Here is a 23,739-nt window from a genome sequence, read left to right as displayed (position 1 = left end):
TCCACCAGTTGACAAAAGAAAGAGGATGAACCCCTTTGCTCCCACCCAGGGAACAGATATTTCATTGTTCCTCTGTTTGACGACTGTCCACAACTTGTCTGAATACCTTTCATTTGGTAATGGCCGGGAACTCTAATCTTACCATCTGACATGGCAGAAGGACAAGATCATTCTGAATAGAGGAGCAGTGGAAAGGATTTTAAACAGACAACCATCCTTTCAACTGCTACAATAAAACAGGTACAGAGACACAGAAAAGTCTTGCACAGGACACTAAGTTGACATTCAATTCCTAGAACAATCTGTATAATAAAGGAGCAGTATAATGAAGATCAACTTCCAGTAGTTAGCATTCAAAAGCAGAGTAGTTCAGGCCTGCTTGAAAAAATTACTTCTAGAAGAGATCTGAAGCTTAACAGACAATTCCTCCCCCTTCCCCAGCTCCATTTTAAAAGCTTACGAAACTAGGAGCGTGAAATAACTCTCTCATCTAGAAATCAATGTTTTGTCATAGTGTGCTTGATTTTATCTTGCTTTCAAACTGCTTTGATTAATTATATCATTCAGCATTAATTACAAGCGTTTTAGATATTACACATCCAGATTTAACATACCTACTTCTTCAAAACACAGCAAATTGTATGTGAGGGTTTCCAAAATATAAAGCAAGTCTTTCAAAACACTCCTAAGCACCAAGCTCCCTTTCAGAAGGGGAGAAGAATTTGCATCCACGTACAGATGCACAGCAGCCTGCATGCAGAGAGTCATCCGTGCTCCCTGTTGCACCACTCCTTGTTTTTGCAAGCCTTGCCATATAAACACCATGCAACCAAAATGTCAGGGGAAAAGGTGCAGGATATTCTGAAGGGACAAGACCAAAGCATTCTACATATAAGCTCTCCTCTGAGGCCAGAGGATGCATTTACATCATTGATTTGCAGTTACATCGTTGTCACAAAAATGCTTATTTGTAAGCCCTCAGAAGTCGTTGACACAAACACACTGATGTGCAGTATTTTAAATCTGTTCACGTCAGATCACTTTCAAACAGTATCTCCTGCTTATCATCATATTTTTCATCTATTTAAGATGCTTGCAGGGAAAAGACAAACCTTGTAAGAAGTAGAGAATGCAAGAAGTTAACGGAATCCAATCATAATGTAGTTTCTTGAAGAAGCAGGGAGCTGTCAATAGGGAGAACAGAATGAAGAACAGAGATGAGTGTCTGCTGAGATAATTTGAGACCAGCAGACAGTGTCCCAGATTCCTTACTGGATCCATAGGTTTCCCCTAATTACTCAGTTTTTCTATGGTTATAGAAAAACACCACCACAAATTTCTTCTTTGTACTGAATGAACCCCTTCACACCCAGGAATTGGATACCTTCCCACAAAATCATTTCCAGGCCAGTTAAAAAACCCCCACCTTTATTCTAGGTGTTCACATCTGCAGCACCAGCAGGTATGTGAAATCAATGTTCTCCCAATAAAAGCACTCTTTATTAAGAAAAAAATATCCTCGCAAACAGAAAGTTAGCTTCACTAGTATAATTTTTACTTTCTTCTAGAAAAACGCTGCAAGCAAGCTGATACTCTGGTACAACAGCACAGTGCTCAAACTGTGTGATTGGAGGGAAAGAGTCAAACAAGTCCCCAACAATCTAAAGCAGGGAGAGGGGAGAGAGTTTCATAATTTAAGGAAAAACATTGAACACATGGTACACTGTCAGACAAAAAAAAAAAAAAGATACTCTTAAGGTGTGTTGTTTGTCAGCCCCCAAAAAGAAATAATGAAAAAGGCAGGTGACCAGAACCCAGCGAAACATCCTCCAAGATCATCCCCAAATTTCAGCTCAAGACTCCAAAAATCTCCCAAGATGAATTCCTGGAGCACTGCATAGTCTCTCCCCATGGGGTGCCCAGAGCACCAGGACAACATTCAACCCTATACCCTTCAACTGAAGCATTTTAGTACTACCGCATCCAGCAGAAAGCAAAAAACTTCTTTTCACCCTGAGTGTGAGAAAAATGGATATACAGGACTAAATGCTTGTACAATACATAGACGTTAGGAAAAAAGTGATAGCTAACATTTTGGCCTAGAATTTCTGCAGATTCTGGAAATAAGCAGGTGACAAATGGCTGTAACTGCAATAAAAGAAACTGGGAAAAACAAAAAGAATGAATAAGAGAGAGAAAGCCAAGTTACACGCAAGAAACAAAAAGCCTGTTATATGCAAAGCATGAATGCAAATTCTGAAACATTCATTCTGTTATTTTTCCCAAGTCTGATAAAAATATACTATTTGAAAAACAAAACAAAAACCAGCTTGACAGTGTTTGGTGGTTTTTATTTTTAAGAACTTTCATGCTAAAATGGAGCTATAAGAAATTTCATGTTAAAAAAAATATTATTTATTATTGGGGTAGAAAACAGCTACTTTTAACCCTTTGGGCATAGTGAAACATACAATATTACAGTCCAGTGAAAGGGGTCTTTGTAAGACCACAGTATGTATACTGTTCCTGTGCAGTCCTAATTGTTATGAGAGATCCACTTTACATCGAGTGCCGCTGGGCATACCGGGAATGTGACACTGGTGGACCTGAGGGTGGTAAGGATCACATAGATAACGTCTGCTTTAGCTATTCCTTTATGACAAACGTCCCAAATTCTTGGCTGAGGTTAAATGGAAATAGTGATGGAGATGTCACAGTCAGAGATGTCATGATCGTCATGACTGTGTGAAATGAAGTAGGAAATAATTTAATTAGGTCATGACTCATTTTAATTGCTGAGAGATGTTTTCACAGACTGGTCCCAAGCATTTTGCTTAAATACTTAAAGAACTAGTATTTTCTCTAGATATTAATATTCTTTGAATGTCAACAGCTGTAAAGAAAATTGATAAATATTTCTTTTGTTTATTGATCAGCTCCTGAGAAATAGTAATAAAACCAGAAATAGTGGCCGATTTTGATATTTTAATCTTACTGGTTCTGTATGAAATAAACGTTATGAATCTGGAGGAGCATGGAAAAAGGCAATAAGCAAGAACACCAAGAAACATGTGCAAACACATCAAGAACTGAAAATGAACTAATAAAGTGTTTTAATTGCTATTGTTCTGAAATTTTTCTTCCACGTTTACTAAGTTTGGTGTTCCCTTAGGTATCACTCGAATACAAATGGCAGTAGGTGTAATCTAGCACTTGAAAGCACCGCATACAACTGGTAAGAAAAACAAGCCAGGAAATGCCTGGTTTCAGTGAACTATGAATAGGCTCTGGATGCTACTGCTGAATTATTTGTATTATTGCTCAACAGAGCATTAAATAGCACACATGGATACAGAGATGTATCAAAAGGTCAGTGTGAAACAGGAAACTGAATTTTAGACACTAACAGCATTAACTATATAATTTATGCATCCTTAGTAATAACTACAGTTATTTTTACACATTAAAGAACCTTCTTTAACGTAAGTAAGAGAAGCTAGGAGTTAGGTCTGGTGTTTGCAGCAACTTCACTAACAGGTTAAGAGTTCATTAGCATATTTGCTAAAATTGATATATTTGTTGGTGGCTCCGAGCCTATGAATTGATCACATCATTTACTGCAGTTGGTGCACCATTGTTTAGCAGTCACGTACAAGGGATGGCCATACAAACAGGGGTGAAAGCCCTCCACTGTCAGGCTAGCCATGACTAACTGAAGAGAATGAATGGCACATTTGTTGTAGACCAGTGAGGATTTAATAAACAGTAGTATGAAGTACTTGTTGACTCTACCTAAGGAAGGTCACAACATGTCACAACTGATCGTCTGCAAGCAAACATTAGTTTAAAAAACATGCTTCAGACTCTAATCAATGTTTCTGTAGTGGAATAATACATTCATTTCGCCTCTGCAGGTAACTGGGCTGTTAGTTTCACATTGTATAATTTGGGGAAATCAAGCACTGAAGGGAAGTTGTTTCACATCTTTGCATGCAGATTAATAATGAATTGGCACAGAGATTCTTTCAATTATAACAGAGGGTTACTGGCTGTAGCCTTCATAACTTATCAGTGGTGATTGGAAGAGATTGAAAAAAAAAATATCTCTGCTGCAAACACTTCAAAGTCAGACACAGAAAAAATATGAACTAATAGCAAGATAAACCAATAGGTGCTATTGTACTTACCTTTTCCTCATGTAGTCTATGGAAGAGAATGTTTGAAGCTCAATATACCAGTGTTAAAACCGGTCATTATGAATGACACATCAGAACGAAGATAAACTCATAAAACCTCATGCAGGTCTTTTAAGCCTTTCATATTTTAGGGAGTTGTTTTCATGGTAACACTGCAAAGAGCAGCTATGCGAGTAAATATATTCCTACCTACAACTCTACAGTAGCTAAGGGCCTACAGCCCTATCATTGAAGGAAGAGCTAAGGAAATGAACTGAGCTTCAGAGGAACAGGATTTTATAGTCGAAAGAATAGAATGTACTTTTTTCCCCACAGTATATCTACTTGCAACCTGCCTTCTGTCCAACATGGCTAACCTATGAAGGCAATTCCCCCCCTCACTCTGCCTGTGCTTGCTTGTGGAGGGAGAACAGCAGCAGATACAGCATCATCTGCTCCCCTACTTCATGGAAAAAAAAAAGTTGGCATCAACCACACAGCCAGCTTGAAGAAAGGGGGTTAATTTCCGATTTGTTCCTCTGTGCACTCATGTACCTAGAGGATAATAGTTACCTCACAGCAGTACCATTTATATTTCAGAATATATTATGGTATGTTAGTATCTGTAATGTCATGTGGATATACTGCTCCAAGACACTCCTCAGTACATCTTGTGTCCTGTTCACAGATGAACATCAAATGCATTTCTGCCCAAAGGTCATTAAAATAATGACTAATGATTCTTCTCAGTTCCTCCCAGCACAACATCACAGCAGATTCTGCCAGTGTCAGATAATTCCTCCCCTTTTTGTTACTGGAAGCAGTGGGACAGGGAGGTACCTAGAGTCTTCGCCCAGCAGCATCTCGGGTTGCACTGACTGCAGATGCTCCAAAAGGAACAGATCCCATTTACCTCCTGAGGAGACAGTGACTACCTGAAACCCTGAAGCTGAAGAACTGGGAGAGACCAAAAATGGATTTCCTTTGGTGACCCCTCCCGCTCAGATGCATGTACTTACAATAACTTCTAAGAAGCTGCAAGACAAAATGCTCTGAAGGCAGTACGTAGGAGTGAGGATGGGTTAGCTTTTATCGTTCTAACAGTACATGAATACCATGGTGGTGATGAACTAACAACCTACTTGAAGAGATTGCTTTTAAGATATACATAGTCTCCATCTGACACTCCTAGTACAACAAATACCACCCAGCTAACAAGCACAGCACTTTTCTATAAAGGAGAAACAAGAAGTGCAGGCGTATTGCTAGGTCCTGCCTGGGTTGCCATAACTATGCCAATTTCTGCTGATAACAAAGATGTTTTGATGCTACATTGCGCTTGTACTGCCAGGCAATAAACAATCCCAAGCCAAACTTTACAGTGGGATATTGATCCTAGTTTTAAGAGGGACAGATTTGAAATTACATTAATAGCCAAAGTTTAAAAAAAAAAAAGTGAGTTATTTTAAAATTGACTCATACCTCTTAGAATATGAAGGATATATTAATTCATTTCATCTGACTGAAACAGAGAAGGATTGTCTAATTTACAAAGTTTTTCAGGTCATACTGTGTTTTCTCTACTGTAATTTAAAAAAAAAAAATCCAAAGTGGTGACAGAGGTCACACATCAGGTCTCTAATCAAATACAACTCATAGCATAAGGATGCCTGTTCTTAACATAATTCAAAGAGGTGAAGAATGGGAATGCTTTGGATGGAGAGGACTTCTCAGGTATAAAGGAATGGATTTTTCATAGACGCATGCCATAATTACCGTTCATGTAAACTATACACATTGAATGCAGTTATGAATACATGTTTTCTTCCTCTTTAGAGCTAAGGCCAGGGTCTGGTCTTCCATTCTTAGTTTAAAAACACCCCAAAAATTATTGTAGTATCTTCACTAGAATTGACTCAAAGCACTTAATCAAAACAATCACTACCTATCTAATTCTAATTTCTATCTTTTTTGCATGAGAGAGTCATATAAATACATTTGCACTTAAGAGAAGTACAGTTAATAACATATTAAGTATCAAATGCCTCAGTTTCTGGAAAGATATTTAAACAGATGAACTACTTGGAGAAAAGAGAACAAATCAGTGCACATAAGCTTTGTACGCAAGTAGGAGAATTAGTTTTGGGTTTTTTATAGCTGTTCTTTAAACACCGATCAAAATTCTCCAGTCCTTATGCAGACAAAACTGCCTCCAAAATCTTGAACTGGAAATGCAGGATCTGGCCAGATACATATTTTCCACAAGTCCACAAAACTATCCTTACATTTATTTTTATGTGAGAAAGAGAAGAAACTGAAGTTGGTAGCTCTTTCCTGAAATTAGTGGCAATTATTTTCCAAGACACAGAAGCAAACAAAGTGGTGAAAATTATGTTCTGAGTCTTCTCGCTCAGAACACGTTATTCTGTGAATAGAATCAGATCAGAACCTTAGCTATATAATAAATTTTTCAATGTTTCCGATACCATTAACATGGGTTTATTAAAATGAAAAAACTTTAAAACCCCCCTCCATTTTCCATACTCTCATCGCTTACTTTTGTACTTCATTCAGTTTAGACAAAGACGACAAGCATTTTCTTTTTCCTGCTCCCATCTACTAGACCAACGCTAGGAAGTGCTAGCTTTTGTGAGATACTTTACAGACACCAAAACTTTTCTGCCTTCCTTAGACGCTTATGAAAAATACTAGCAACATTAAGGTGGGGGGTGTGTGTGTGTGTGGAATACACCACACACAAAAATATGCAAAATACCTTTAATTCGAACGCCTAGAATATGCTTTTAAAAACACGTAGATAATATTTATAGGTTGGGGTTTTTTTTTTTAAACTTAATTAAAACAGTTTCAAGTGTGCCAAAGCCTTGTGTCCAACACACCCATACGTGTGCATCCTGCAGAGAGGATGGCGACCAGGTTTTGCGGGCTGGCGGTTCCGGCGCTTGAGCCCTCGGCAGCGCCCGGGCCGGCCGGCCGCCCCGCAGGGCTCCCGGGCTGAGCGCAGGCACAGCAGCGGGAGCGGAGGCCTTTGTTTGCCTGGCCTTGAAAAGTTGTGAAGCTACAAAAGGTCATTAGGGATGCCCGAGGAGGCTTTCACACATTCTTTCGCCTTTTGTTTCCTTAAAAGTCGTGTAATAAGATAACAAAGCCTGCACGCTCACAGGGGCAGAAGCCTAGCCACGTTATTTTGTAAGTGGGCACCTAATGCTTAAACAGAGGGCACAGAGCAACATCCCACTGTGTAACCAGCTGCAAAGCCTTCCTGTTCTTCTGAATCAGGGTTTTTAAGTGTCACACACTTCTGCTTTTAGCATGTTTTAAGACCACAACAGTCAGTGCTTGATAATCCCTCTTCAGTTTACTTCTTTCAGTATACATTCAACTAAAAGCAAACTTTGAGCAGACATCATTTATTATCCCGCCCTTACTATTTGCGGCTTCTTAGGAATTAAGGCATTGAAAGAATTCCTATTCATAAAACATGTACTGATGACTAGGTAAGTTACAGTTCTGTGCAAGTGGCATCCTCCGACCTTACTCTCAAATCATTAATAAAATACAGCTCAGCTGTAATACATGAACCATAAAAAATGCCCACAGCCATTCAGGAGAAAAATACAGGCTTTGCTCTTAGTCTGCAACTGCTCAGACCTACAATCTTCAAAAGTAATGGAGGAAGAAGGAACATGCATTTGTAACTAGATCTGTTGAAGCAATTCATCCTTAGAGTTCAACCACAATAGATTTTTGCTTATTTTCCTTTCAAGGATGATCTTCACAGCCTTCCAAGTCAATCCAGTCAGACTTAAAGGACTGACAGCTCTTCAAGGCCTCCAACAGAGCAAACTCAACCTGTCAGACTTAAGGGCATCTGAATCAGCTCTTGCAACATCTCCAAGTATTTCTGAGACACTTAAACGATACCACATGCCGCTTCATAACCTGGACTTTCAAGCAGCTATTTAAAAGAAAAGTTGTTTTGATTCAGTTTGGTCCTGCAAGCCTGGCTTTAACAGCAGAAACCAGAATCATGCCAACAATAATTCATTCCATTTTCATAAAGTCCAAATTACACTGTAAAGGTATGTGTAAAAGCCTAGTTTTAGTCAGATGGAAAACACCAGCTGCTTAATGTCTTCTAAAATAGAAAGAGAATGGAAAGAAACTAGGACCTCTGCCAAGTTTTCTCCACAGTCCTCTAGCAGCTTCTCTGTTCACAGAAATATAGCTCAACACCATTGATTTGATACATCATTGACTCAAGGAAAGGATGCTAGGGAAACCAATTGAAACTTCATTTTAACATTCAGCTGTCCGGTTTCTGGTGACAAGGAAAGGTCAGTGAACCAAACCCATTTTGTCACTTGGAAGCAAAGCACCCTCTTCTTGAAGCTTATGAAACATCTTTCACAGCTTCTAGTTGAAGCATACTCAAGTCATTTAAACCATACAGTCTTGTAAGAGGGATCCCTGTATATGGTGGAAATATAAAAGATGAAAGCAGTATGATTTCACCTAACATCAGAGCACTTGACATCCAACAGCCCTTGAAGATCAAGTGTCAGATGCTGTGGAAGCACAGTGAACAAAAACACAGCCAATTAATAATCTGCAGTTCTTTAGGCTACTTCAAAATACTAGACAACTAAAGCAGTGGTTTGACTGAACAAGTGCAGTTTGCTCCCCCCCCCCCCCCCCCCAAATGAATCCCTTATTGATTTCAATATTCCTGGCTTGGTCCTGATGGCTCTGTTGCTGAGGTTCACATTGCCTTTCTAGGAGCACATTATGCTTCCTCGAGCATAGAGCATTATCCCAGAATCCTTAAGGCACTGTAAAGCCTTGCCACTTGTGTCTGGAAACATTTTGCTCCTTTCAAATAGGAAACTTGCATCCATCTTGGCTTTTTACTTCCTGCAATAATAATTATAATGTTTGATATCAGATGTGAGGAAACACCTCATATCTTTAGTATTCTGTTTTCATTCTTAGCTATACAAGTCAGAGGATCTGAGGTCTGCTAAATGCCTTTTTACAAGGTTTAAAGGAACCATATTAATATAAAAGCTTTACATTTGGAATATCTTCACACAGAAGGATACTAGTAATTTATGTGGTTTTCTGTAGTACTTCAGCTTGTCCTTCCCGTCATTGAAAACAAGCACTGACAAAGATGTGAGAGAGCGAGAAGCATCTCTATTAGGACCATAGCAGGTACATATTAGGTCATCAAGCCCCACACAGATGGTCATGACCTTGATGACCACATCAAGGTCATCAAGCCCCACACAGATGCTTAGACCTAGGATCCGAGTCCCTCAGCTTCCAGCCATACTGATCCTGTTTGAGCACAGAATGAAATAAAAGATGAAAAATCTCAAGATGCACCACTTAACAGAATACATGTACCTGCTGGGATCCAAACACAGGAGGAGACACGGCTGTAGGGGTGGTCGCAGAGACCACAGCCTGGGGACGGACAGACACTAGGGTGGCCGCAGTCTGGTCCTGCTGTGACACCAGTCACCCCACCATGAGCTGTACCTGAAGGAATTACTGCTACTGACAGTTGAGGGGGCTGTGGGAAGCTTAGCTGTTGATTCAGCATTTGGGAGCTTGTAGGTTGATTTCTTGGATTTCCCACCCTGTGCTCACCAGTCTTATGAACTACCAACTTTCATACCTGTGCTCACCAGTCTTATGAACTACCAACTTTCATACTCAAAGCTTGCTTAGGAGGTGCAGTACCTAACAGCCAAAGCACCCCGTTAGAAAGGAGATTCACACCTCTTCTCAGAGTAAGCACACATGAGATTCTCCTTATTAAAAACCTCATCTTTCAAATATGGGGCATATGTTTTGCGGTGGGGGCCTCAGCAATCAAGACCTTCCACCAATCCAGCAATCTGCCTACAAAGCCTGCAAATATTTCATTTTCTTTCAAATAGCTTTTTTCAAAGCGATACACTTTTCCAGATATACTTTACCTTCATCAGTGTTGAAGCAAAACATCCTGGCAAGAAGGGCAGTGTTCAAAATCTGGAGATGTCAACACTGGAGAGTATCAAATAAAACACCCTAGGGCTCCAAGAAAAATAAAATTCCTTCCCACTTAGAAGAAAACAAGTTTTGTTTTTTCCCCCCTTACACCAACTCCATTAATTAACAAAGTGTATAAGTTATTTACATATAAACAACTGGAGCAAGAACAACTTCAGCTTCAGGCAACACGGGAAGATTCAGCTGGCAGCACTGGCCATGAGAAGAAAGGGAAGGGTGGAGCACCGCTGCCCCTTCACATGGAGGCAGAGGGGGCTGTACGTGCTGCCCCTGCAAGGGCTACTCCATAAATCACCAGTTTAGAGGCATTCGGCACACAACCTGTTACAGCAAGCAGTGGAATATACTCAGTGATGGAATCCTTGTAAAGAAAACCGTAACTAACTTGGGACACACTAGAGAGGAAGCCATTACTCTGTCAAAAGAGAACTCGAGTCATCTCAGGAAAGAAAGGGACGCAGCCGATAGATAGTTGCAGTGTCTAACCTACCTATGTATTGTAGAAGGGCAGAATTAGTGCAACACATTACATTATCAGATATGCAATAGATTAAGAATTTAAGAAAGTTTCCTCTAAGTAAATAATCAACTACTGTTTTTCTGCTCTTCAAAATGAAGTCATGACTAGCACGGTTATGTATTATCTGACCACCACCACCACGGTCTTTGCTTAGTCATAAAGTAAAGTAAGGTCCAACCCTCATATTCATCCATGTGCCCTCCACCACAAAATAATCTTATAGATTATTATTATTATTTTCTAAACAGCATTCAATATTTGTCTTCTATACAAAGTAATAATTATATGTGTAATAATTTGTTATATGTACTAAGGTACCTGTTCTCTGCACTCGCTGCAGCCTGTCATAGTTCAACTAAACAGCAGCAGTGAAACCCACCAACATACCATGAGCTAGCGTCGCTTGCTTGCAATTGTGGTGTCCTCTAAGGCATGATAACTAGACGACAGTAAGAATCTGATTCCTATACCCTTTTAATAAAGTTTGAGACGAAATGACTTGGCTTTGAAAGGCTGCTTCCTTCCCCTGCTCCAGAGAACGATATTAGTCACTAGATAAGGACAGAATCAGCCTTCATTTACGGGTTAAATTATGCTTTTAAATACAGCCTCGGCAAGGAGTACATTTCTTTGTGCTTGAAGGCAGAGAAAGTCATGTACAGAAGGCAATACTAACACTGTTGGCTGAGCCGTGGGAGAGTCCCAGCTTTGCTCCTCTGCCTCCATTTGCTCAGGGACCGGGGAAGCCCATACCAATGGGTCTGATGCAGTTGTGCAAGGGCTAGAGAAGCACTTTATTCATCCTTTTTCCTGGGCTTCTCAGCCACGCTCAGAAAGACATCAGCCTGTTTGCACAAGTTCAGTCCTGCCACTTTTTACAGCGAGTTGAAAATCTGAAAGGGGGGGTAGGGGAAATCCAATTTAGGACGCTATTTCTTAGCTATTTTATACTACCAGTTCTGCAGGTCATTCAACTAAAATGTGGTGGGTGCTTTTATCTAGCCACTGGGATCTTAAAAATCTTCAAATAAATTGGATGCATTACTGTGATGAATTGTGAAAGGTCAAAATGCATACTTTACAGAAAAGTTCCTGACAGGAAAGATGTTGCATTTCCAGCCTAAGAAACAGTTGTAAAACATACTTACAGCATAGAGCCTACGAATGGCAGAACCATGACTAACAAAACTTGGTCTGAAAAACAAGAGTTCCTTGTTTTAATTTCTATCAGGTATCAAAGCCCTTTCTAAAATATATTTATTTAAATTGAATCATTTTCAGACATTGTTTGGGTAGCCAGTACAGTCAAATTGAAGATTTTGTAAAACAAGATGGAAAGGTTTTTTTGTTTTGTTTTGAGGGGAAAAGGGGTGGTGATGGTGGTGTGTTTGGTTTTTGTCTGTTTGTTGTGGTGTGTGGTGGGTTTTTTTTTTTTTTTTAAAACAGGTATCAAATCAAGGCTAGTGGTTTTAATACCAGAAGAGAAGCTCTGGGAACCTACCCTTCAATTTTGGTTATAGAGTAAGTGCTGTACATGGCCATTAGCAAACCACCTGAATTGTCTACCTCAGTTTCCCTGTATTTAAAAGAGAAATAATTATAACATTTCTGAACGATACTGCAAGAATCACTTAATGGAGCTTAATTCAGCTGATGAATTCATCAAGAATAACTTAATGAAGCATAATTGATAGTTAAGTAACTTCTTGATATTTGAAAATGTCTTTGCTAGCATGAAGTATTGTTATTTTAATTGTTAATGATAATTTCTCTGGGGCAGTTTGGTAAAAACTATTCAGCCAAATTAACTACTACTAGCTGAAAAATTACCAGTATTTCTGCAGTGTAGACTTTCTGGTGTGTTACCTCAGCGGTTATTTAAACTGTGCAGTGGTGCACTCTGTAACAGATATTCTAGCGTGGTTTAATAACGTATTTGAATTACACCTGCCTGGAATCTCAAGTTAGCTTTTAGCACTGAAAAATACTAATAATTGTAAAAAAAAAAACTTTAGTTGGGTGCCTTCATTGCTGGGGGTGTGCGGGTGGCGGGGGGGGGAAAAAAAAAAAAAAAAAAAGACTGAATGGTGGTGCTTTTCAAGCTGTCATGCTGTCCTTCCTCAGTGTGACCAGAATACCTGCCTGCCCCCATCCAGCGTTGTGTTTCACTTAAAATACTAGGCAGGAAAAGGGAGCTTTGTTTGTGTCATAGAAAACTATTCTGGAAGATTCACCACCACCACCAGTGCCCACTTTTGTAGGGGAGAAGCATGTTGTTCCAATGCCCCAACGCATCCAAGCACAGGGATGGGACATACAACATCCAAATTGCACTATCAGTGTCAGGGCTCAAAGCAGGGTAGAAGAAAGCCCACCAGAGATGCAGAGCAAATGGTATAACAGAGGTCCCAACATCAGAGATTTTGCTTCAGAGCTCTGCCAAGCCTCACCTCCCATAAAGGATGTTCCCCTTACAGCCCTCATTAGCAGCACACAATCCTCTCTCAGGATAAGGTAATGTCCTCAGGGAGGTAAACTATTACTTCACCAGCGTAGCTATGACTTTTGTGGCTTCAGACTTGCTTATTCTCAAAACTGTTTCTTTTATCCAGCTCCTCACTGCTGCTCTCCATGTACATATTCATAAAACGTGCTTATTCACCTGTCCGAAGTTTTGCTTGGATAGGTCACCCCTAAAACCTGTGACCAGAACCATCACATTTTGCATATTTAAAAAATAATTAAGAAATAAATCAGTAAAATACTTGCTTTGAAAGTTACATTCCTGGATCTAGAAGTTTTTGCTGGCCAAATGAAAAAAAGATAGAAGTAACTCAAATATGCCTGTCAACTTTCATTAATTTCTAATGGGAAAAAACCAATCACACAGGAAGTGACATAAGGCTTCTGTGTTTTGCACTCTTTATAGGCCTCAATAAACTATGAAAGGATTCTTCATTGATTTTTCCCCTGCTTGGCTTTTCTTTGGCTTTCTATACTGGAAATTGAGGCTACCACTGCACCGTACCGAGTATAACCGCAGGACCCCATGGCCCTGCACAGCTCTACAGTGTCCCGTAATCTAGTGGGAGAACATTCTAAATTCAGTCACAAGCAAGAATACTCTCAGGCCTAGATTTCCAGCCCCACACAAGCGTCCCTTTCTATTATGAGACCACAAACTGCAGTTAGGCAGCAGAGGGGAACGACAGCTGTGATAGTTCCCCCTGCCATCGCCATCTATACGTGCCAGACATCCCAGGAACCATTACAGGCTATAAGGGAGCACTGACAGAACACTGACCCAACATACTACCAAGCTCATGCTAGACCCAGGACTAAAGGAGGGTGAAATCAGTTTGGAGGTGCTTTTATCTATATATTTTAGGGCAACAATAGGAAAGTCTTTGAATTCTGAACCAGGAAGGAATATTTAGCCTATCTGCAAGTTTAATTTATTTTTGTTAACATCAAGGAAACACAGCTAACGACAATTTGGGTCAAAAGTCGGTTTTGTTCACAGTATGTTCGTTTACTCAGTTCTACCACAGTTTCAATGGTGATAACACAGATGATTAAATTCGACATTTTAAATATGTATTAGATATTATAAAAGTAAAGGGATAAGAGGAACAAAAAAACCTCACTCAATCTTCCAATCTTGTAATGAAAATGAAAAGGGAACAGTCCAGTGGTTTAGAAATATTTTGCAAATATAACTTAAGCATTATTTAAGCAATTAGGTTTTGTTTCACCTCTCGCTGAAGAGCTGCATAGCAGTTGCATTTCCACTTTTGCTAGAGGTGGGAATGTCTGGACTTATACAGCAGTCCATTACAGTTTCAGTTAGCAAAATTAAAGCTGACCATACTGGTACAAGTATTTAATTTTATATCTCAACCCAAGCTTCTAATTAATCATTTAAACCCTAGGAAATGGTGTCATCCTAAGCTTCCTAACAATTGACATAATGCAACAAAATATTACCTTATGTAACCTGAATGAAAGCAGTCCAACGGTCTGCTTTCTTCAGGTCATATCTATGCACTTTTTTTTTTTTTTTTAGAACTCAATATGTATCAGCATGCTTGCAGGTAATTATTAGGGGATAAGCAGTTCTTTGAAACAACGGCTATAAAAAAAAATCTGTAATTCATAGCCTGGATTATAGAGAAGGTTGAGAGAATACAGTAGGGACCCAATGACAAACTGGTTCATGTAACTCCACCTAAAAGCCTGACACACAACTAGAGAAGAATTTTTGGCTTCTTGTTAAACACAATTTCTTGGCAGTTGCCTTTCACTGGCACAAGCCAGAGCTCTAGAGACGCAGTTCAGCTATCATCCAACCAGTTTTTCACATTTTGGCCTTCTTTGTATTCTTTCTCTGCAAAGATCTTTGCTTGAGTTTCTTGGTTGACTTTAGAGATATCATGTGAAAATATCTCAAAAGCTTCCCACTGTTTAAGTAGGTCTTTGAAATTACATACCTTTTCCAGGATGATGTGGATGATCCAGGAGGCATGAAATTACGGTTTAAAGCTACTACTTATTTGACTATATTTGTTCAAATACCTGGAAATTTACACTTGAGATTGCAAAAAGGTTTGAGAACTTCCTTTCCCTTTCCACAGGAATTGGACACAAAACTATCCCCTCCTCAAAATGTAGTAAATCTTAGTTATCTGGAATATATTTTACTGTATTAAGAAAATCACGACTTTAGACTTGATTTTGGTTCACTTTCAACTTCTCCCAAACAAACATCACACCCTAGCAAAGCTGTGATTGTCAACGGACTGGAGCCATGGAGGAGCCTCTTAGCAAGTTCTTAGATGTAACAGAACCTATAAGTGAACTTGGTGTACCATAATGAACCGAGCCATGTATTAAACACATCCAGCTTGTAAAATGCAGAGTCAGTAAATTTATATGCTGTCCAAGGCATGTAGTTATTCCATTCTTTGAAAGATTCTCAGGCAATGTTACTGAATGGAAGCGTCAAAACAGCAGCGCCTTCTGGCAACGCATGCAGAATTCTCACTTTACGTCCCACTGAAGTCACAAATCTCTGGGCTAAGCACGCACAATGGATAATAAGAGAACTCAAAAGCAGGGGTTTTGCATATGTGTATATGAATGATATACAGAATTGCAGAAAACAGGGCTGAAAGAGGTTTAAGATTTAAATTGGGCTGCCCCCGCCCTTTCTTTTCAGGTGCAGTCAACTCACACCTAACTAATGAAGATCTAACAAGTTCCTGAAGATCTCCAGTGGAAGGTCCACAACCCAGCAATCATTCCAGTACCACACTACTCTTAGAGTTAATAAAACCTCTCCTAATGTTTAACTTGCTACTGTTTTAGCCACTTCAGGCTAACAACGGAAAACAGTAGTTCAGATGAAACTGTAAGAGCATTTAATGGAGTGGAGGATTACTTTACATCTGCTACAAGTGATGCATCTACTTAAACATCCCCATTTGTCATTTTTACAAAAAATCCTGTTGACCACTATTTGCATCACAATCGACCAGAAGCCCTAGCAATTTTTAACGCATTTTTTCCTACAGAATGACCATCTAACTATTCCTAAGTGCATAATTTGACACTTTCTTAATTGTCCAATATTATTTTACTACATAGTTTTCAAAGCTATTGCCATTTTTCAGATTGGTTGTGGCATAATGTCACCTGCCAATGCAATACACACCCTTTCTATTCTACCATCCCTATCAGCAAGGAAAGCATGGAATTGTACTCGACCCCAAAGTGCAAATCCTGCATAAATGCCATTAAAACAACTTTCACATTTGATAGAGGATCATTGACAGCAATTTCTTGAATATGCTTTACCACCTGACTAGGATATGCATTTCAGAATCATCTCAGCAAGTCCACATGACAAATGAGATGCTGCTTGACAGGCATGCAAGATGCTATGAAAAGCCTTACATGGTATTGGCCGGATCTTTGTTATCCATGCCACCTGCTACGTTTTCCCAGGGAAAGTCAAGTTGGTTTCAAATTATTAGTTTTGGACAAGTAAGTCTGGATAATCACAAATCTCCTTCTTACCCTATAGCTGCTGTCAGATCTTTTGAGGAACTGATATTGGTCTAACTAATTTAGATGGGGCACTGCAAAAGACCCTGCCATCCGTGTCAGGCAACAAGAGCTCACAAAATGCTCACCTCTCTCAAAATTTGCTTTTCCTGATGTGCCTGCTCTCATCTTCCTCTTCTTGTCCTGGTTGGGAATGTCCTGGTGCCAACAGAGTGGTCCTGAGCATCAGTAGAACAACTGCCCTTGAAAAGATAAAGCAAAACAGAAAATAAAACAATTTTATTCTTGCAAACATATCTGCATTTTATACCAACCTACTGCCTGCAGCACCTTGTTATCTTGCCCATGGTTTGTCAGTCCATCTTTCAGTTTTAAGCTCCTCAAGGCAAAACACAGTACACTTTATCCTGTGTTTACTCACAATAATGTACTACGCCTCCTGTAGTGGCTTGACCACTAATTGAAGCTGTAGGTTCCTGTTGTCACAGAGGTAATGGAGTGCAATCCTTCTAAATCCAAATTGCTTTCAATTGCTACACATGGTGCAAACATAGATATTACAAATGGTAGCCCATACAGAAGCTAGACTTCCTGTGAATTTAAAACTTTAATTATTTAGAGCCCGATTTAATAAGACAATCAGCAACACACTTTTCTCATTAACTAGCAAACAGAGGCGATCGTGGAGAATACATGTTTTACAATCACGTTTCAATAATCTGTATCAGCAACCCTTTCCCCATGCAGACAACGTTTGTATTTAGCAAAGACCAAATAAATTTAATCCACTCTCTGCTGATGTAATGACTTTGCCTTCCTCTTATTTTATGCTTTGACCAAAGTAATGTCTAAATGACCATTTGGTTAAATATATTTTTTTCCACTTCAGCGGAATGCTTCATGGAAAAAAAATATCCCACCTATTCCAACAGTTGTTTTTTTTTTTTAATTTTGGAGATCCCCAAATCCTAATTTTCCTAATAGGCCTGTTGCATTGCGTTAAAACTACCCTCCCTTAAATTATGCCTCAAGCTTGATTCATCACTTCAGCAATGATTTCAGGTGCAGAAAGTCAGTCTCGCAATTCAAATCCCTCTGAATACAAAACCTCAAAAGAACATTTCCTGCACGTCCCCACCCACTGATTTGTTCTTCTTCTGTCAGTCCATGCTGCTTCTGACAAACATATGTCCTGATTTGTTTGTTAGTGCTCCCAAGATGATGAGCAAAAAGATAGAAAATTACTACACATAATTAAGTAACATAAATATTTTGCCTAAGGGGGGAAATTAAGTAAAACCTGCACTCATACCACACCTTAAAAAGTTTGTGACAGCAATGAATTAGATTTAGACTTTGTAATAAACCAACTGTGAGCTGACAAAAAATACTCAATATTATCCTAAGTATAGTTTAAAATAATAGTAATACACTGCACGGATGTGTGACTTAGTATTTCATGTTTTAAAACCGTAAATTAAACAGTACTCTGGCCCTTGGAAAGCCAAAACCGCCTACTCTTGACACAGCGAGAGAATGCAGTATCTTTCACTGCATAGCTGTGCTGGGATATTAGCAAAACTTTGTAGTCTAGGTGAATAATTATGTGTATTTTTTTAAACTTCCATAGCATCTCTTCTCCGAGAATCTCAAGCAAATCAAATGTCTGCTAATTAGTTCTTGGCCCATTCTGAAATCAGCATTTTATCCAGTATGAATGGGCAAAATGAACTGCAGAGGTTTCGTGGTTTGCCCGGGATCGCACCGAGAGTTAATGGCAGAGCTGGTGCAGAGTCAGAGTTCCTGTCGTACTTGTATTCTCCTGTTCTAACCACAGGACCACACACCCACATCACCCCATAAACCTGCTGCACTCAGAGCAAAGAAACATGACTTTAATGAAAACATATTTGCAGGATAAGCTTACGTCTCCTCTATACGACTAATACCACAGCCCAGAACAACTGTAGGACTCCACTAAATTTTTGCTCTCAGATTTACACAGTCATCACTAGGATTTTTAACCTCTTTGCAACACTGTTAAAGTTGGAAATGTCAGTTTGCAATTATTACACCTATATTTTTCATGAACAACTATATGAATATGCAATCAATGATAGAAGCATCAAAGCACGTGAGCTGGGGCAGGGGGATTCCTCAGTGCCGGGGTGGGGTTTTTTTTGGGGTGTGTGTGTGGGGTTTTTTTTGTTTTGTTTGTTTTTTGGAGGTTTGGTTTTGTTTTCCCCTTACACAAGTTACTTTGTATAACTTTGATTTCAGCATTTCTCCGACAACGTTTTTTAACTTCGCCTTTTGCTCGCATGGGTGTTTCACAAGCAGCAATAAAAAAAACCCAAAGAACAAAAAACCTCCCCAAACATTATTTTAAAATGAAACAAAACATTTTAAAAGGAAATAAATCTGTAGGGAGCCCTAGGGAGTAGTCAGAGAATATACAGAGCTGGCAATATCCATTGTCTAAGACCCTAAGCTAGGCCACTTAATCATTTGAGTTCCTTTGGTTTTTTTGATGAAGTGGAAACAATATTTACTCAAAGAATATAGAGTTAGAATTTCACAAAAGGTTAGTCCATCAGTGGCCCTGAAATCTTGTTACATATGGCTTGATGAAATTCCAAAATAGTGTTTCTAGTAACCTATAGGATCTCCCCTCTCTACAAAGGGCCTATACTAGACATTTAAAACCTACTTAAGACGTGAAAACAGGATTTAAGTGGGATTTTAAAGATGAATAAACCTCATGTAGGTCTTTTAAACCAGGATAAATTTAATCTGTAGCTCCTAGCAGCACATCAGGACAAGCCCACCACAATTTTTCTATACTTGCCCTATATATGAGAATATAAAATGCACAATGAGTAAAAACATCTGTGATTTCCACAACTATTGCTTCAGTCACTGTCCAAACAAGTAGACAATCTGGTTATTTCCAGTCTACTTCAGCACATTCATCAAAAAAAGGAAAAAAACATGCCGAAAAGCACCAGGAACCCAGCCTCAAACTGCAGTGCCCTAACAGAACAAGCTGCAATATCAACAATTATTTTAAAGGTAAGTACATTCAATCCCTAATATAATTTATACCTATTAAAATTGGGGTTTCGTGTCCAAAAAAAGGTGGGAGCACTCACAATGTTATGGTTTTCATGTTCATTCACCCAAGCCCTATGCTTCTGGTATCTATTAATTATTTTCTATAAAGTAAAGGTTACCAGGCACCAACAAAAATCCTACTGGGTGAAATTTGTACACAGCCAGTAGTAAGCACATTCAATTATAATAGTGTTTTAATTAATTGAACAATGAAACGTGGTCATTAAGTGAGTTTCTATCTTAAGGTAATACTTATAGAAAAAGTACATAGCTGCTCTTCCTCCTTGTTTTGGTGTTCATACATTAGACAGCTAAATGCAAAAAGGCAGATACAACTGGCCGTAATTTCCGTCTCATGTTGACTCAGGAAATGTGGAGCCCAACTCTTACATAATGAATTGAGAATAAATTTAACTTGTCTATGTAAAGTAATCTGTTCTTAGGTAGTCTTGCACTGACTGAGGGTCAGTTTTGTTTTTAATTTAACTACCCACCCTGGCTATATAACAAATCTTACGTAAACCAACCCAGACAGTAGGATTAAAGGATAAACATAACTAATGCTCAGATCCAGAGTCTGTGATGAATGAGGGAAAAAAAGCCAAACAAATAACCAAAAGATGCACCATACACACACATTGCCTTTAATTTTCCAACCTGTCCAAAATTTAATATTTTCTTTCTAGAAACTGACTCTAAATCACTGAGAGACACTCAGCTGAAGTGTCTCTAAATACACTTCAGCTGATTTTGAACTCGTTGGGGGTTTTTTTCCATTACCACCTAATAGGAAAGTTTTCTTCAAAATATAGCTGTACAGAAGAAGAATATTAACAGTAAATGGATTGCTATGAGAATTTATGATTTTATAGCTTCTGTGTTCAAGACTGCAGGGAAAATCATTCTGATGTTTGCTGAGCACAATGAAAGGACCAATTTCATTGCAATCACTTGGAAAACATATATTTCCTATTTTATATAATTCCAATATAGAAAATAATATTTCAGATTGCATTACAGCAATCAGTTTGGGAAAAACACTTAATATTTAGGAATACTAAACAGAGAAAATAGCGAGAAATTCTAAACCCAGAGAAGTACATAGAGGAAGAGTATGATGTGAGCAACACAATAATCTTGATTGCTTTCAAACCACTGAGATTGGAATCATGATGGAAAAAAATTATCTTTCTTAAAGAACACATTAGTAATTCATACATCTCACTTTCACAAATGAAATAACCTAAATATAAAAAATACGGAAGGACTTTCTGATAAGTTATTCAAAGTCTGAGTAGAAACGATTGACTTAAGTTTATACTTTATGATCAATTGCATTTGCAATTCATTGCATTTGCCTGTCATATTGATTACCTTATTACCAAAAGTTGTGTTTGTTTATGCTGATGGGAGGTGCTTTTGTCACTGAAGTCCCATTTGAATCTCCTTTCAAGTCCCTACTTGATCCTTCTTCTCAAAGTAGAATGAGTAACTTAGGGAAAGCACTTACATTACAGAACTGACAAGTTTCACAAGGGAAATGAAGCCATTCATTCTCCACTTTCCAAAAATCAAACATGGGGTACAATTTTCTCGGTTGTCAGTGTATGGATCCCATAGTTTCCCACACACTGGCAAACACCAGAAAGCATGATCTGAATGTCTATACAGATATAATTTACTATTTGAGAAGAACTAAATTTTTTTTCTAAGAAACCACCTAGACTATCTGTGACCTCCAGGGAAAAAGATGATGGTGAACCAACTTCATCTTAAAAATATATAAGGAGAGTAGATCAAAATATTTCCATATGTGAGAAATAGAAAAACATTTCTGGGAACAAGCCAAAGCCCTAGCACAAGAAAAATCATTGGGCTCTTCCAACCAGGACAGTATCAGCTTCCACAGATTGCCTTCCAATATTTCACAAAAGAAAATCTGCAAATTCAAAGGAAATTTTTTATTCCCTAAACTCCCAGAATAAGTTTTGAAATACCAAGTGACTTTTTACTGACTGAAAGAAAATTTAATGCCTATTCCAGATTTGATCTGAACTCTGGAAAAGCATTTTCTCAGGACATTAATGAATAGAAAAAAGTTGCAGCAATAGGACAGTGACCTTAGATAGGGAATCACAGATACAATCTGAAGTGTTGCACCTGCAGACTCACATTAGCATTCCCTTCTCTTTTCTTTAAGTCCCTTTTGATATTTACTCCAGTGCAAAGAAATTGGGAGCAGGCTTTTTTCATATCCTCTTTTAGAACACCGGATCCACGTTCAGAACACATGCACGTTTACTGAAATTACTGCTGCGGAGACACCCAAAACCTACATGGCCCAGTGCACAAGAATGCATTTGCAAGGACAGCTCTCCCATGACTCCATGCCTTACATAGGAAGTCACCAGTTACCCAGAAGCAAGCAAATTTATAGAGCACTACTTCACACCACCTATCTTTAAAGGCACGCCATTTGTTTGAATATAACTCATTCACTTGAGACAAGAAAAACAGCTCTGTTGCCAAAAATTCACAGTTGCTTCAGACATGGAAGCCATACATTTGTCTGTTGGAGAGTAACCATCCAAAGGGCATAGCATGAATATAGCTGGGAATACAACAAACAAAAAGGATTCAAAATCACTCTCATAAAAAAAAAAAAAGTTGTAGTAGTTACTACCCTAGTAAGATGCCCTTTCAGAGCTATAAAAACTATCTTCTCTCTCTGCTCAAGTGACAGTGTCCAAGTTTCCTAGTGCAAGGCTGAAATAGAATTATCCGGTAAAAGAGCACTCTTTTCTACTTGCTGTTAACTACTGTTCACCTCCTCAAAACACAAGGTTTTGGAAGTGTTCAATAAAGAGCAGGTATTTTTGTTTAAATTAATTTTGCTTCTATAAATCAAATTACATAATTCATTTTAACATCAACAGATAGAATTACTTTTGTCCGTGGGATACAAACAATAAGATAGTGCAAGTAGTGCTTCATCTTGTTGTACTTGCTATATTTACTTTTTAATAGTAAATCTAGCTAGTGATTTAATCCTTCTATACTTTGTATACATTCTCATCCTGCAAGAAAACACTTATTTTTCTCTAATATAAGCATGATGACATAAATATCCGACTTGTGTAGCGTGAAGCTGTTGACATTTGCCTCAAATGACTGGGTACAATCATGCTTCTGTGTACCTCCCTCCTTCCCCTGTAGTTTGAAGGTATTTTTTGCTGTGGCCTTCAAGGCAATGCTGAATCACACTGAGCACTTCAGTGAATACGTTCTTTGAAGAACTGGGTTTTTTCCTGTGGTTCTTGTTACGTATAGTTCAAGTGACAACAAAAAAGACCCCCCCCACAAGAGATTGCCTTGCATGGTTTCTTATACAGTATATTGCTTAAAAGTGCAAGAACCCATATTGATTTCAGCTTACCAAGGACTAATGAAATAGCATGCATTGAAACTCTTATATACTGTACAGAGGCAAGGTTATTGACCTGAAACTGGAATTCTCAGGGAACGTTATATCTACAGTTCAGCACAATTGCAGCTACGCATTGCACAGCTCAACCCAAACCAGCCGAAATCTAAGCAGGGTAACATGCTTTAATTGTACTCATCTAAATGATAAGGGTAATTTTTTTAATTCAATAGATACTGAGCACCCTTTAAGCTGTTTCTCCTTTTCCCAACCACCCGCCCTATATAAAACATGCAAGATAAGCAGGAATAAAAAGTGAGACTAGATGTCTGAAAGGAAGCCTCTGTTTTAACTCAAAT

The sequence above is a fragment of the Mycteria americana genome, chromosome 5 (assembly GCF_035582795.1).
Source record: "Mycteria americana isolate JAX WOST 10 ecotype Jacksonville Zoo and Gardens chromosome 5, USCA_MyAme_1.0, whole genome shotgun sequence".
Lineage (NCBI taxonomy): Eukaryota > Metazoa > Chordata > Aves > Ciconiiformes > Ciconiidae > Mycteria > Mycteria americana.
Note: the sequence above shows the minus strand (reverse complement) of the source record.